This window comes from Rhea pennata, chromosome 2, assembly GCF_028389875.1.
Source record: "Rhea pennata isolate bPtePen1 chromosome 2, bPtePen1.pri, whole genome shotgun sequence".
In the NCBI taxonomy this organism is placed as follows: domain Eukaryota; kingdom Metazoa; phylum Chordata; class Aves; order Rheiformes; family Rheidae; genus Rhea; species Rhea pennata.
The window spans coordinates 7,970-20,825 of NC_084664.1; the positions used below are offsets into that span (position 1 = coordinate 7,970).

Here is a 12,856-nt window from a genome sequence, read left to right on the forward strand (position 1 = left end):
ATAACTACATCCACAGGCAAGGCAGCTCCAAACAAAGACACAGACATACATACAGACACAAACACACACCTTAGCACAGAAAAAGGGCAGCAAAGACAATGTTGCCAGCCAATAAGACCTATAACACTACAGTTGTGCAGCTCAGATGCTCTGGACAAGTCCAGAAAAGAGGGGGAAAGGCCACCGCTCACGATGGAAAGGAGCCGGCAAAGCCGGGAACGCCGAGGAAGAAGAGGCTCGCAAGAAAGACCCGAGCCCGGGACAATGCAGGGAAGAGAACCCTGAAAGGGCGCCGCAAAGATGCGGAACAAGAGCGGCCTCGGAAGAGGAGCGGCCGTGGCCTGATCGGCCGTGACGCGAAGCCGGAGCGACGGACCGCCCCTTTTAGTAGGCCGCACGGAATGAGACGAGATTCCCTCGGCACAATGCCGATGACTCGTGCCAGGCAAAGGACAACAGATGCCTGCCACACTACTCCTACACAGTGTGGGCTGTGCTCCCTGAGCACAAAGAACAAGAGCAACATCAAGACCTCAGCAAAAGAGAACACAGCCACAACACACAGACGACACCAGAACACAGACGACACCAGAACACAGACGACACCCTGGAGCTGCCCTGCCTAGCACACCCTCACTTTCTGCCACACACACCCCACCATCTCTTCCTCACACACAGCACTCATCCTGAGGAGCCCTCCACACTACAATGATGTCAGCACACACGCACACGCGCGCGCACACACACACACACTGAGCCAACACACCCCAACACCCTTTGCCCTTCAGCTTAGCTTTTAGAGTGCAGAGCCTGCGGGTCACCATTTGTCCTCAGGAGGCACCCGCGACGGCAGCCACATCCTCTCCAGTCTTCCTTCGATCGCCGCGTTTGCCTCCGGCACCTGCCAAACCACAGCACAAGCGGTCACCTCCGTGCCAGTCAGCTCCTACCTCATCCCCAACAACACCCTCCCCCAAAGCACCACAGACGCTCTGCTCACCTTCACTACAACACTTCCAAACCCCAACACTGCGGCTGGATGGGCCACCCGCAGCATCTGGAAGAAACCAAAAAACAAAATTGCTCTTCACCCAGACGGCGCTCGCCGACCACACAATGCCAGACGCTGAGCCGCTCCCCTGCGACCCCAGGCGTGCCACGGAAAGGCCTGCACGGTACCTGCAAAAAAGCAGAGCGAGAGACATCATCGAGGGGCAGCCCACCACACAATAACATTCTGACACAAACAAGATATGCTCTCACCTGCTCAGGCTCTTGCCAGCACTCAACTTCTCTCCACAGCTTTCTGCAAAACCTGCAAGCACAGAGCAATCATGCACTGAGGTGATGTGTCCAAGACCACAGCCCACCTGCATCAAGCATTTGTGCCCACCCTTTTACCCGCTCCTATAACCCCTGCTGACCACCAGGCTACAGCCACCGTGCCGAGCTCTGCCGCAGCCCTGTAAAACCAGAACAGCAGTGCACAACAGAAACAGCACCAATTACACAACAGCCCTACATAGGCTCCGCTTCATCTCCTGCACTGACGCTCATTTTGCTGTGCTCTGCCTGGGCGTAAGTAATCTGCTCTCCGCATCACTCCTCATCTACAAGCACAAAGCAGGAATTGATCCAGGAACCACAACACAACACCACCCCATTTCCAACAACAAACCCCTAGATCACCATCTAAGACTATGCCCCTTTCTTCCTCCATCTCCCTTCAGCCCACTGGGAATGCTGCTCTGCATCTGACAAGAAATAAACCACAGCAGGCAAAGGCTGAATGATCACCACCCCAGTCCATCACTGCAACACTCTCCATCCTACCATTGCTACATCCACAGGCAAGGAAGCTCCAACCCCAGATGGACAGACACAAAACAGAATCCTACACAAAAAGAATCACACACACACGCAAGACTGTCAGCCAGAAAGCCATGCAATGGCACAGTTGTGCAGCTCAGATGCTCTGGACAAGTCCAGAAAAGAGGGGGAAAGGCCACCGCTCACGATGGAAAGGAGCCGGCAAAGCCGGGAATGCCGAGGAAGAAGAGGCTCGCAAGAAAGACCCGAGCCCGGGACAATGCAGGGAAGAGAACCCTGAAAGGGCGCCGCAAAGATGCGGAACAAGAGCGGCCTCGGAAGAGGAGCGGCCGGCGAGGCCGCGACCGTGGCCTCCGAGACGATCGGCCGTGACGCGAAGCCGGAGCGACGAACCGCCCCTTTTAGTAGGCCGCACGGAATGAGACGAGATTCCCTCGGCACAATGCCGATGACTCGTGCCAGGCAAAGGACAACAGATGCCTGCCACACTACTCCTACACAGTGTGGGCTGTGCTCCCTGAGCACAAAGAACAAGAGCAACATCAAGACCTCAGCAAAAGAGAACACAGCCACAACACACAGACGACACCAGAACACAGACGACACCAGAACACAGACGACACCAGAACACAGACGACACCAGAACACAGACGACACCAGAACACAGACGACACCAGAACACAGACGACACCAGAACACAGACGACACCCTGGAGCTGCCCTGCCTAGCACACCCTCACTTTCTGCCACACACACCCCACCATCTCTTCCTCACACACAGCACTCATCCTGAGGAGCCCTCCACACTACAATGAATGTCAGCACACACGCACACGCGCGCGCACACACACACTGAGCCAACACACCCCAACACCCTTTGCCCTTCAGCTTAGCTTTTAGAGTGCAGAGCCTGCGGGTCACCATTTGTCCTCAGGAGGCACCCGCGACGGCAGCCACATCCTCTCCAGTCTTCCTTCGATCGCCGCGTTTGCCTCCGGCACCTGCCAAACCACAGCACAAGCGGTCACCTCTGTGCCAGTCAGCTCCTACCTCATCCCCAACAACACCCTCCCCCAAAGCACCACAGACGCTCTGCTCACCTTCACTACAACACTTCCAAACCCCAACACTGCGGCTGGATGGGCCACCCGCAGCATCTGGAAGAAACCAAAAAACAAAATTGCTCTTCACCCAGATGGAGCTCGCCAGCCCCGTGATGCCAGGCACCGAGCTGCTTCCCTGCGATCCACAGGCACGCCTTGGAAAGGCCTGCACGGTACCTGCAAAAAAGCAGAGCAAGAGACATCATCGAGGGGCAGCCCAACACCGCCCACCACACAATAACATTCTGACACAAACAAGATATGCTCTCACCTGCTCAGGCTCTTGCCAGCACTCAACTTCTCTCCACAGCTTTCTGCAAAACCTGCAAGCACAGAGCAATCATGCACTGAGGTGATGTGTCCAAGACCACAGCCCACCTGCATCAAGCATTTGCTCCCACACCTTTACCTGCTCCTATAACCCCTGCTGACTGCCATGCTACGGTCACAGTATCGAGGCCTGTCTGTAAAACGAGAACGGCGGTGTGCAACACGGACGGCGCCAACAGGACAACAGCCCTATATAGCCTCCGCTTCATCTCTTGGCCCGACTCTCACCTTGCTGTATTCTGCCTGGGTGCAAGGAATCTGGCCTCCGCATCGCTCCTCATCTACAAGTACAAAGCAAGAATTGATCCAGGAACCATAGCACAACACCACCCCATTTCCAACAACAAACCCCTAGATCACCTTCTAAGACCATGCCCCTTTCTTCCTCCATCTCCCTTCAGCCCACTGGGAATGCTGCTCTGCACCTGAACCTAAGAGTGGATATGCCTCTCACTTCCTTCATCTCCCTTGGGCACATGGGCCGCTGCAGCATATCTGCAAAACAGCATAAAGGGGAGCGCACGGGCTGGCAGATCAATGTTCTGAGCCATCCCTGCCACACTCTACATCCTACCATTCCTAACACCCACAGGCAAGGCAGCTCCAGCCCCAAACAGACAGACACAAACACAAAGCAGAGTCCTACACAAAAAGAAACACACACACACACAACTTTACTAGCCAGAAAGTCCTACAATGCCACAGCTGTGCAGCTCTGATGCTCTGGACAAGTCCACAAAAGAGTCAAATACCAGCGTCCATGATGCAAAGGTGCCAACAAAGGCAGGAGAGTTGATGCCAAAGCAGCCAGCCACGGAAGACCCCAAGCTGTGGCTTTACAGGGAAGAGAACCCTGAAAGGGTGCCAGTAAGATGCAAAACAAGAGCGGTCCCAGAAGATGAGAGCTGACAAGGCCTCGATGACGACCGCAGAAGTGATTGGCCGCAAATGACCGGGATGCAAAGCCGGAGTGACTGACCGCCCCTTTTAGTTGGCCGCACAGAATGAGACAGGATCCCTTGGCAGGATGTTGATGAGTCGCGCCAGGCAGAAGACAATGGATGCCTATCACTCTACTGCTGCACAGTGTGGGCCGTGCTCCTTGAGCACAAAGAACAAGAGTGACATCAAGACCTGAGAAAAAAAGGTATCACAGCTACACACAACACAGACACAAGCTGCAGCTGCCCTGCCTAGCGCACCCTCGCTTTCTCCCGTACACCCTCTGCTGCACTTGCCTCACACAGGAATCACCAGAAGAACCCTCCGCACTACACTGAATGTCAGTGTGCACATATACACCCCACACGCACTCTTTGCCCCTCAATTTAGTTTTTGGAGTACTGCGAGTCACCATCTGTCCTCAGGAGTCATCCTCGATAACGGTTGCATCCTCTCCAATCTTCCTTCAGTCGCCACGTTCGCCTTCGTCTCTTGCCAAACTGGAGCACGAGCGGTCACCCCTGTGCCGGTCGGCTCCGGCCTCTTCTGCGATGGCACCCTCCCCGCAATAGTTAAAATTGCTCTGTTCACCTGCACCGCACCGATTCTACGCTCCATCGTGGCTGTGAGAACACCCATGGCACCTGGAAAAACCGAGACAACAAAAGTACTCTTCTGCTAGGCGGCATCGACTTAGCTCTAGAACTGTCACACCATTATACTCACCCATTCTACCTAATCTCAAACACTCAAACATTCCTGGGAAAAGCCCACACAGTACCTCGAAAAGAAAAAAATAAATTACTGACCAGCAGCCTGGCATTACCCGACCGGACAGGGGAACTCCAGCCTGACAAGTTCCCCCTCTCACCTGCTCAGCCTTCTTGTTGCTGCTCACGTTCTCCTCTCCACAACTTCCTGCAAAACCTGCAAAACCAGAGAAAAGACTAGACCTGGAGGTGATGCCAAAAACCACACCCCATCTGCAACCATACCTCACTATAACACTTACCTGCTCCGCTTGCCCATCCTGACCGCCAGGCTATGGGTTGCCATGCCAAGGCATGCCACACACCTGTAAAATCAGAACAGCGGTGGGCAACGGGGACGGCGCCGACAAGACGACGGCTCTATACTAGGTTCCGCATCCTCTCTCGGACTGACGCTCACCTCGCCGCGCTCCTCCCGGGTGAGAGGGACCCTCACTGCACATTGTTCCACACCTACAAGCACAAAGCAAAAATTAACAAGGGAACCGTTGACCACACCGTTCTCCTTCCAAAAACAACTCTAGCTCATCTTCTTATAGCACAACCCTTTCTTCTTCCATCTCTCTTCAGCCCGCTGGGAAAGCCGCTGCATATCTGCAAAAAATCAAAGCAGAGCGCAAGGAGGCCAATCGATTGCCGCTCTGGTCCATCGCTGACACGCTCTACACACTACCGTTGCTAACACCCACACGCAAGGCAGCTCCAGCACTAAACAGACAGATAAGAAACATTAGACACAAACATGCAGGAAAGCCCTACACAAAAAGAACTACTCCCACACGTAAGATGCTGTGGGTTAGAAAGCTCTACAACATCACAACTGCACAGCTCTGATGCTCTGCACAAGACCAGAAAGGAACCAAGTGCCACCACTTCTGGTGGCGAGAGCTCTGGCAAAGCCAGAAAGATCGACGCGAGAAAGGTCAGCGAGAAAGATCCGATGTGGCGTTGACGCAGGGAAGAAAACCCTGAAAGGACGCCGCAAAGACGCAAAAAAAGAGCGGCCGATGATGCCTCGACGATGGCAAAGATGATTGGCTGCAAATGGCTACGACGCAAAGCTGGAGTGACGGACGGCCCCTTTTAGCTGGCCGCACGGAATGAGAGGCAATCTGTCGCCGTGATGCCGATGAGTCACGCCAGGCAAAAGACAATGGATGCCTACCACGCTACTGCTGCACAGTGTGGACTATGCTCCTTGAGCACAAAGGACAAAAGTGACATCAAGAACTGAACAAAAGGTAGCAGAGCTAAAACACACAACACAAACTACACACGAACATAGACATAGGCTGGAGCTGCCCTGACTGGCTCACTCTCGCTTCCTCCCATCCACCCTCCGCTGCACCTGCCTCACACACAGCACTCACCAGAAGAGCCCTCCACACTGCACTGAACGTCAGCGGGCACACACACACAGCCAAGACACGCCAACACTCTTTGCCCCTCAACTTAGCTTTTGGAGTTCTCAGGGTCGCTATCTGTACTGAAGAAACATCCGCAATGGCAGCTACACGCTCTCTGATCTTCCTTCGGTCACCACATTCACCTTCATCACCTGCCAAATTGGAACACGAGCGGTCACCCCCGTGACAGCTGGCTCTGGCCTTGTCCGCAAGAGCGCCCTCCGCCAAAGCGCTGTGCGTGCCGCTCACCTGTGCCACGCCGATTCCAAGCTCCCGCAACTTCTCTGCGGTGATGTCCACGGTACCTGGAAAACCAACACAACAAACTTACTATGCTACCAGGCAGTGCTGGCCAGCCCTAGAACAACTGAAACACCGGTACGATCACCTGTTCTGCCTCACCAGAAATGCTCAGCCATTTCTTGGAAGGGCCACACAGTACCCGAAAATACAAAGCGGGCAGCCCCTAAAGCCAGAGTAAGGGTCAGAAGCACAGCCACAAAACAGTACGCGGCAGTGCGTTCAGGGGCACAAATATAAGAAAGGCGCTGGAAGGCAACGCTGCAATTGCTTGCTGCTTGCCCAGGGAAGTCCAGCGGTTTCTTCCTGCTCGGCCCTAATGCTTGGGTAGGAAAAGAGGGGAGTTGATTAGCTATATGTAGGTTGATTTTTGAGCTCTTGAAGCACATATGCTTACTTATGCGGGGGTTGTGTTTCCAATGAGATGACTACATTTCTCATCATACTGCAGTGGTAGGGAGGAAGGGTGCTTCCTTCTCTCTTCATATAAAGTCTACACTCTTCTACAAGTCTACATACTACAAAAATCTCAAACAGTATCTCCCTGACAGGGCTGACAGTATTTCTGAGGAGCAGCAAAACATCCAGCAAGTAAGCTGTCAGACTAGCTGACGAGAGCAACAGCTCACACACATCTGAATTACTGGAGATGCTACACAACACACCACCACCTAGGCTGTGAAAGGAGAAAATGTTTTATAAGAACCTCTGCTGTCTCCTTTTGTCTGCAGTCCAAGAGAGCAGCAAATAATTTCTCAGGTCTCATCATCTGGGAAGAACCCAGTGATGAAGTTGGGACCCTTCCACCATAAACACAGAAACACCAGAACCCAATAATGACACTTAACAGAAGATATACCTGGAGACCTGGAAGTCCTTTTCCACCACTGAACACCCCATACCAAAACACCGACCGGAGAGAAAAAACGCGGGGTACGAGCGGTTTTCTGTTGTACTTGCGTCTCTGCATTCAGCCGTCCCATTGCTCTTACGTTAAGGCGTGACCCTTGCTATTCTAAATGCAGCAATAAATTTCTGCAGGCAGTTTTATTTCCTCAAATGCTGTTATTTACAGCATTTGTTATTTTAAGGCAATTCCAGAGCATTACTCCCATGGGAGAGCAAAGCCAGAATGATCTCCCTGGGCTGAGAGCCTGCCTTTATGTAACGCTAGGCCCGCCCACCGCCCTACCCACAAGCACTTGGAAGGGGAGGAGCAAAGCAGTGGAAGCCATAAATACATAGGGCTAGGCAGAAGCAGGTCTTTCTCTTCTGCTCAGAATGCAAACTATGAAAAGGATCAACAGACCATTTTGATGGAAAGAGTTATCTACTCTGCTACTGAGACTTCATCTACTATTTCTATAATACCGGGAGGTATGTTGTTAAACTTCTTTTTACTCTAACTAGTATGAGCCTTTGCATTCAAAACTAGAAACCGGTTCTGCTTATGCTTTGGAAGAAAATGACAACATTCCACATAACCTTTAAAGGGAGTATTATACCACAGTCAGTTGATTCAGACCTGCATACAATTCAGCTGTTCAGGCAGGACACCATTTCCTATAGGTCAAACTGAGATACTGCAATAAACTCTTGGAACAAGCCTGCTTCTGTAAGGTGACTACTTCCCAAGAGGGGTGTTTCCTGTGTAGTACCTAGAGTAATTAAGAAAATGCAGTTGCTAGGTGGGATAGGTAGGTCCCCAGGGGAATACTAGCTCTTTATCTCAAAGTGGAGGACTCACAGAAAACAAGAAAAGTACTAACAGGGCTGCAGAACCAACACAGCACTTTAGGGCACAACAAAGGCTTCAGAATGAGGTTCTGAAGGCACTAGAGCAGTCCTACAAGGGTGAAAAGGCCAAAAAATAACTTGGGCACAAAAAAAAGGCTGAAATAATAGTCCAGACTAAAATAAAGGGATTCCTAAGGGCTTTGCAGGGCCAACAGAGGTGCATGTTGCACAGTAAAGCTCTGAAGAAGAATCCAGAGCACATTAAACATCTCTTATAGATACTAGAGAACAACTAAAAAAAAAAAAACCCAAAGTCCAACCAAGGCCACCCAAAGGGTTCAGAGGAGAAAAGGGGGCTCAGGCAGCTGAATGAAAAAAAAAAAAAAAGAAAAAAGAAAAAAGGATTAGGGCATAAGAAAAAGCTCAGGAACAGTTTTGAGAACACTGCAGAAATCCTAAAGAAGTTAGAGTGCCAAAAGACAGCTCTAGGGAGGATGGAAGGCCAAAAGACTCCACAGTGCACTAGAGAGTTCCTAACAGACCTGCATGGCTAAAAAATGACTCTGGGGCACAAGGAAGATAGCTGGAGGGCTACTGAGGAGACTAGACAGTTCCTAAGGTGGCTAGAGAGCCAGAGAGAATCTGTGGAGCACAGTAAGCATCCCAGGAAGTGTTCAGAGCAGACCAGACAGCTCGTAAGAGGACTAGATGGCCAAAAATTAAGAACTTGCTAACAAGAGAGATTTCTAGAGCTATTCTAAGGGGACAGAAGAGGTTTTATGAGATATATAGGGCCAAAGGCCTCAGGAGGCCATGTGAACAACTGGAGGGGTTTTAAGCAACTTTGAGGGCCAGAAGACAGCTCTGGGGCACGAAAAGGGCCTTTAAAGGGAAGAGTTTTTGAAGGGTTTCCAGGGGAGTAGCGTGGTGCTAAGGGGGAGCCTACACAGTCAACACAGGTCTGTGGGTGGGAAACAAAAGGCCGAAAGAGGAGGCTAAAGCAGAGCAGTAGGCTGCTAAAGGAGCTGGAGTGCTAAGAGGGCTCTAGGGCAGCAGGAGCACTCCAGAGGGATTCTGAGGGGACTGCAGGATCCGGGGAGGGGGAGGGCCAGACAACAGCTCTGGCAAACAATGAAGGGAAGCAACTAGTCGAAAGTGTACTACAACAGTTCAAAAGGGGCCTACATAGCCAAACAAATGACTCTAGGCAATAAAGAGGAAACCTGGATGGGCTACCAGAAAATTACATGCTTTCTAATGGGATTCCAGAGGGCCAGAAGACGCATCAAGACCACAAGGAAGGCTGAGACATCCAGAGGAAACTAGGAGTGCTAAGCAATCTACATGGCAAAAAGAATTACTCTAGGGAACAAGGAAGATAGCTAGAGGAGTTCTGAGGAGACTAGAGGATTCCAAAGTGTTGGGGTGGGATGAGGGAGAACTCTGGGGCACACAGAAAGCTGAAAGGGTAATCCAGAGTACACTAGAAGAATGCTAAGGGGTCTAGAGGGCCAGAGGTCTGCAGATGTAAAATAAAGGGCCAAAAGAGGTTGCTAAACCAGAGGAGAGGGCTACTAAAGGGGCTGCACTGGCAACCAGAGGGCTCCAAGGGGATTCTGAGGGGACTGCAAGGTGCTAATGGGTGTAAAGGACCAGAAGAGAACTCTAGGGAAGAAGAAAGGTTGAAAGAATAGTCCAGAGTGCACTATAGAGATCCTAAGCCATCCAGAGACTTTCAGGAACAAGGAGGGAATCTGAAGGGGTTTTGAGAAGACTAGCTGGTCCTGAAAGGGTCCAGAAAGGCAGAAGACTGCTCTTGAGCCCCATTCTGTCCAAAAGAGGTGTCCAGAGAGCACAAGAGGGCTCCTTGGGGCTCTAGAGGGCCAAGAGAAGACTCTGGGGCACCACAGAGGCCAAAAGAGTGGTCCAGAGCACAGCAGTGTCACACAGGGTTGTGTAGGACCAAAGGAGTGCTCTGGGTTGGAATAAAGGCCTTCAGAGAGGCTCTGAGGGGAGTCAAGGTGTGCTAGAGAGACTGGAGGAGGAAAAGACAGCTGTGAGGTACAAGGAAGGCTGCAAGAATAGTCCAGAGAGCACAAGAGGGATGCTAAGGAGTCTAGAAGGCCAACAGAGGTCAGCAGGTGGAAAATAGAAGGCTTAACCAGGGCAGCAGGCTGCTAAAGGCTGCTGAAGCACCGAGGGCTGCAGGGCAAGGAGGAGGGCACCTGGGGGATTCTAAAGGGACAAGAGGGGGGCTAATGGGTCTACAGGGTGCCAAGACAAACCTCTGGGGCAGAAGAAAAGCTAAGAGTAGTCTGGATTTCTATGGGGACTCCAAGATGCAAAGATGACTCTGGAGAAGAAGGAAGATAGCTGGAGGCTTTCTGAGACTAGAGAGTTCCTAAACTGCCTGGGCGGGGAGGCCAGAAGACAGCTCTGGGGCATGCCGAAGGCTGAAAGGATAGTCCAGCTAGACGAGAGCGGAGCTAAGTGGTCTAGAGGGCCGGCAGAGCTCAGGAGATGGAAAATAAAAGGCCAAAGGAGCAGGCCAAAGCAGAGCAGCGGGCTGCTAAAGGGACTGGACTGGCAACCAGAAAGCTCTAGGGCAGGAAGATGATCTCTTGGGGGATTCTGAAGAGACTGCAGGGGTGCTAATGGGTGTAGAGGGCCAGAAGAGAGCTCAGGGCCAGAAGAAAGGAGTGTCACACAGAGGTCTAGAGGATCAAAGGAGTGCTCTGGGGCAGAATAAAGGCCTGCAGAGGGACTCTGAAGGGAGTAGAGGGGTGCTAAAGCTGCTGGAGGGACAAAAGATAGCTGTGAGGCACAAGGAGGGCTGCGAGAGTAATGCAAAGTGCACAAGAGGGGTGCTAAGGGGTCTGGAAGGCCAGCAGAGCTCAGCAGATGGAAAATAAAAGGCCAAAGGAGCAGGGCAAAGCAGAGAAGCGGCCTGCTAAAGCGGGGTGGAGCCCTTAATCATGTTATCTGGTATGCGAGGAACCAATAGACACACAGGGTTGAAATATTTGTTTATTATATTTCTGTGCAGAGATAGGTGCTAAGTGGTAGATCCACAAAGCTAGCACACCTTCTCCTTTCCTCGTTCTTTATTTATACATACACTTTTCAGGGAGTACTTTACACGTTTTTCTATTAGTTACAGTTTTATCGTATCATGTGTTAACTCCATGCTTGCACTTTAACATTCCTATTAATTAGCACAAGAAGCTCAAAAGGTGGTAACATGATTACTATGTCATTATCATGTCATTCTGATCTCATTGATTTAGGGGAGTAATTTAATATGTTAATAAGTATTAATGAACTTATAGATTACTGGCTTATTCTACTGTTTTTGTTTTGCCAACTCTTCACATTGTTCAAAGTGTTGTTTCCTTGATGTTATTCAGCTGCAACTGGTCATCCTTCACATTACTGTGGTACAATAACCTCTCTCCCTTGTCCGTGAGTCTTGCAGGGTTTCCACAGCAGCGTTCCAGTAAGAAGACTACAACTCCTAGCATGCGCTGCAGACAAAAATGGCCTCCCAAATGCCCAGTACCGAAAGACTACACCTCCTACCATGCGCAGCATATGAAAATGCCCTTCCGGAAACCTGGTGCCGGAAGAGTTCAGATCCTGGCATGCGCGGCAGGCTAAAATGGCTTCCCGGAAACTCTTTGCCGGAAGACTACATCTACCGGCATGCAGAGCAAAACAATATGGCCGACAGGAAGCTTAGCTCTCCCGGCATCCGCTGCACACTGAAATGGCCGACCGGAGGTCAGATTTAAGTAGACTAGTGCTCCCGGAATACAGTGCGCGCAAAAAAAATAAATTTTTTTTTTTTAAAAAAAAAGCCTCCTGGAAGCCTGGTGCCGGAAGCCTACTGCTCCCGGCATGCTGTGCAAAACAACATGTCCGCCCGGAAGCCCGGTGCCGGAAGACTACCGCTCCTGTTTTTGGCATGCTGGGGGGGGGGAGGGGCGGGGGGCTGCAGCGCTCGGTGGTGTCTGCACCTACGGCACTTCTGTTCTGGCCTGCCCCCTCTCTGCTCCCCCTCACTCTCGAGGGCCGGAAACCACCACACAGCCCAGACTGCAGCCTTGCAATCTCCAGCACGGGCCTGGGGCTCCCCAACACCCTCTCGAGTAGCCCCAAGTCAGCTCCCACACTGCCCAGGCCCATGTGTTCCTCCCCAGTGCTTCCCCTGGAATCCCTTCTACCCCTCCAGGGCACAGTCCCAATCTGACCCTGGACCCCCCCTCACTAATATGATCTGCACTAAACCCCACCACAGCCCTGATGCAATATATTCATCTTTCCACCTCCAGCCCCAGCGCACCGCCTTCCTCCCCACCCTCTATGACCCTGATGCACTGCTCTTCCCCACCCTGTCCTTGCCTCCCACTGTCCCAATACATGCCCCCCCCATCCCCAGT

The 12,856-nt window shown here is 51.8% G+C and overlaps 2 long non-coding RNA genes across 2 annotated transcripts; both read right to left on the reverse strand.

The window, feature by feature from the left end:
- Window positions 1–770: 770 nt before the first annotated feature.
- LOC134135934 (uncharacterized) lies at window positions 771–1,320 on the reverse strand. Its single transcript, XR_009957385.1, has 3 exons — window positions 1,264–1,320; window positions 1,001–1,057; window positions 771–901 (listed from the first exon to the last, which is right to left on the reverse strand). It is a non-coding gene; the product is annotated as an uncharacterized LOC134135934 (long non-coding RNA).
- A 1,361-nt stretch (window positions 1,321–2,681) lies between these two features.
- LOC134135935 (uncharacterized) lies at window positions 2,682–3,260 on the reverse strand. Its single transcript, XR_009957386.1, has 3 exons — window positions 3,204–3,260; window positions 2,930–2,986; window positions 2,682–2,830 (listed from the first exon to the last, which is right to left on the reverse strand). It is a non-coding gene; the product is annotated as an uncharacterized LOC134135935 (long non-coding RNA).
- Between the last annotated feature and the right edge of the window lie 9,596 nt (window positions 3,261–12,856).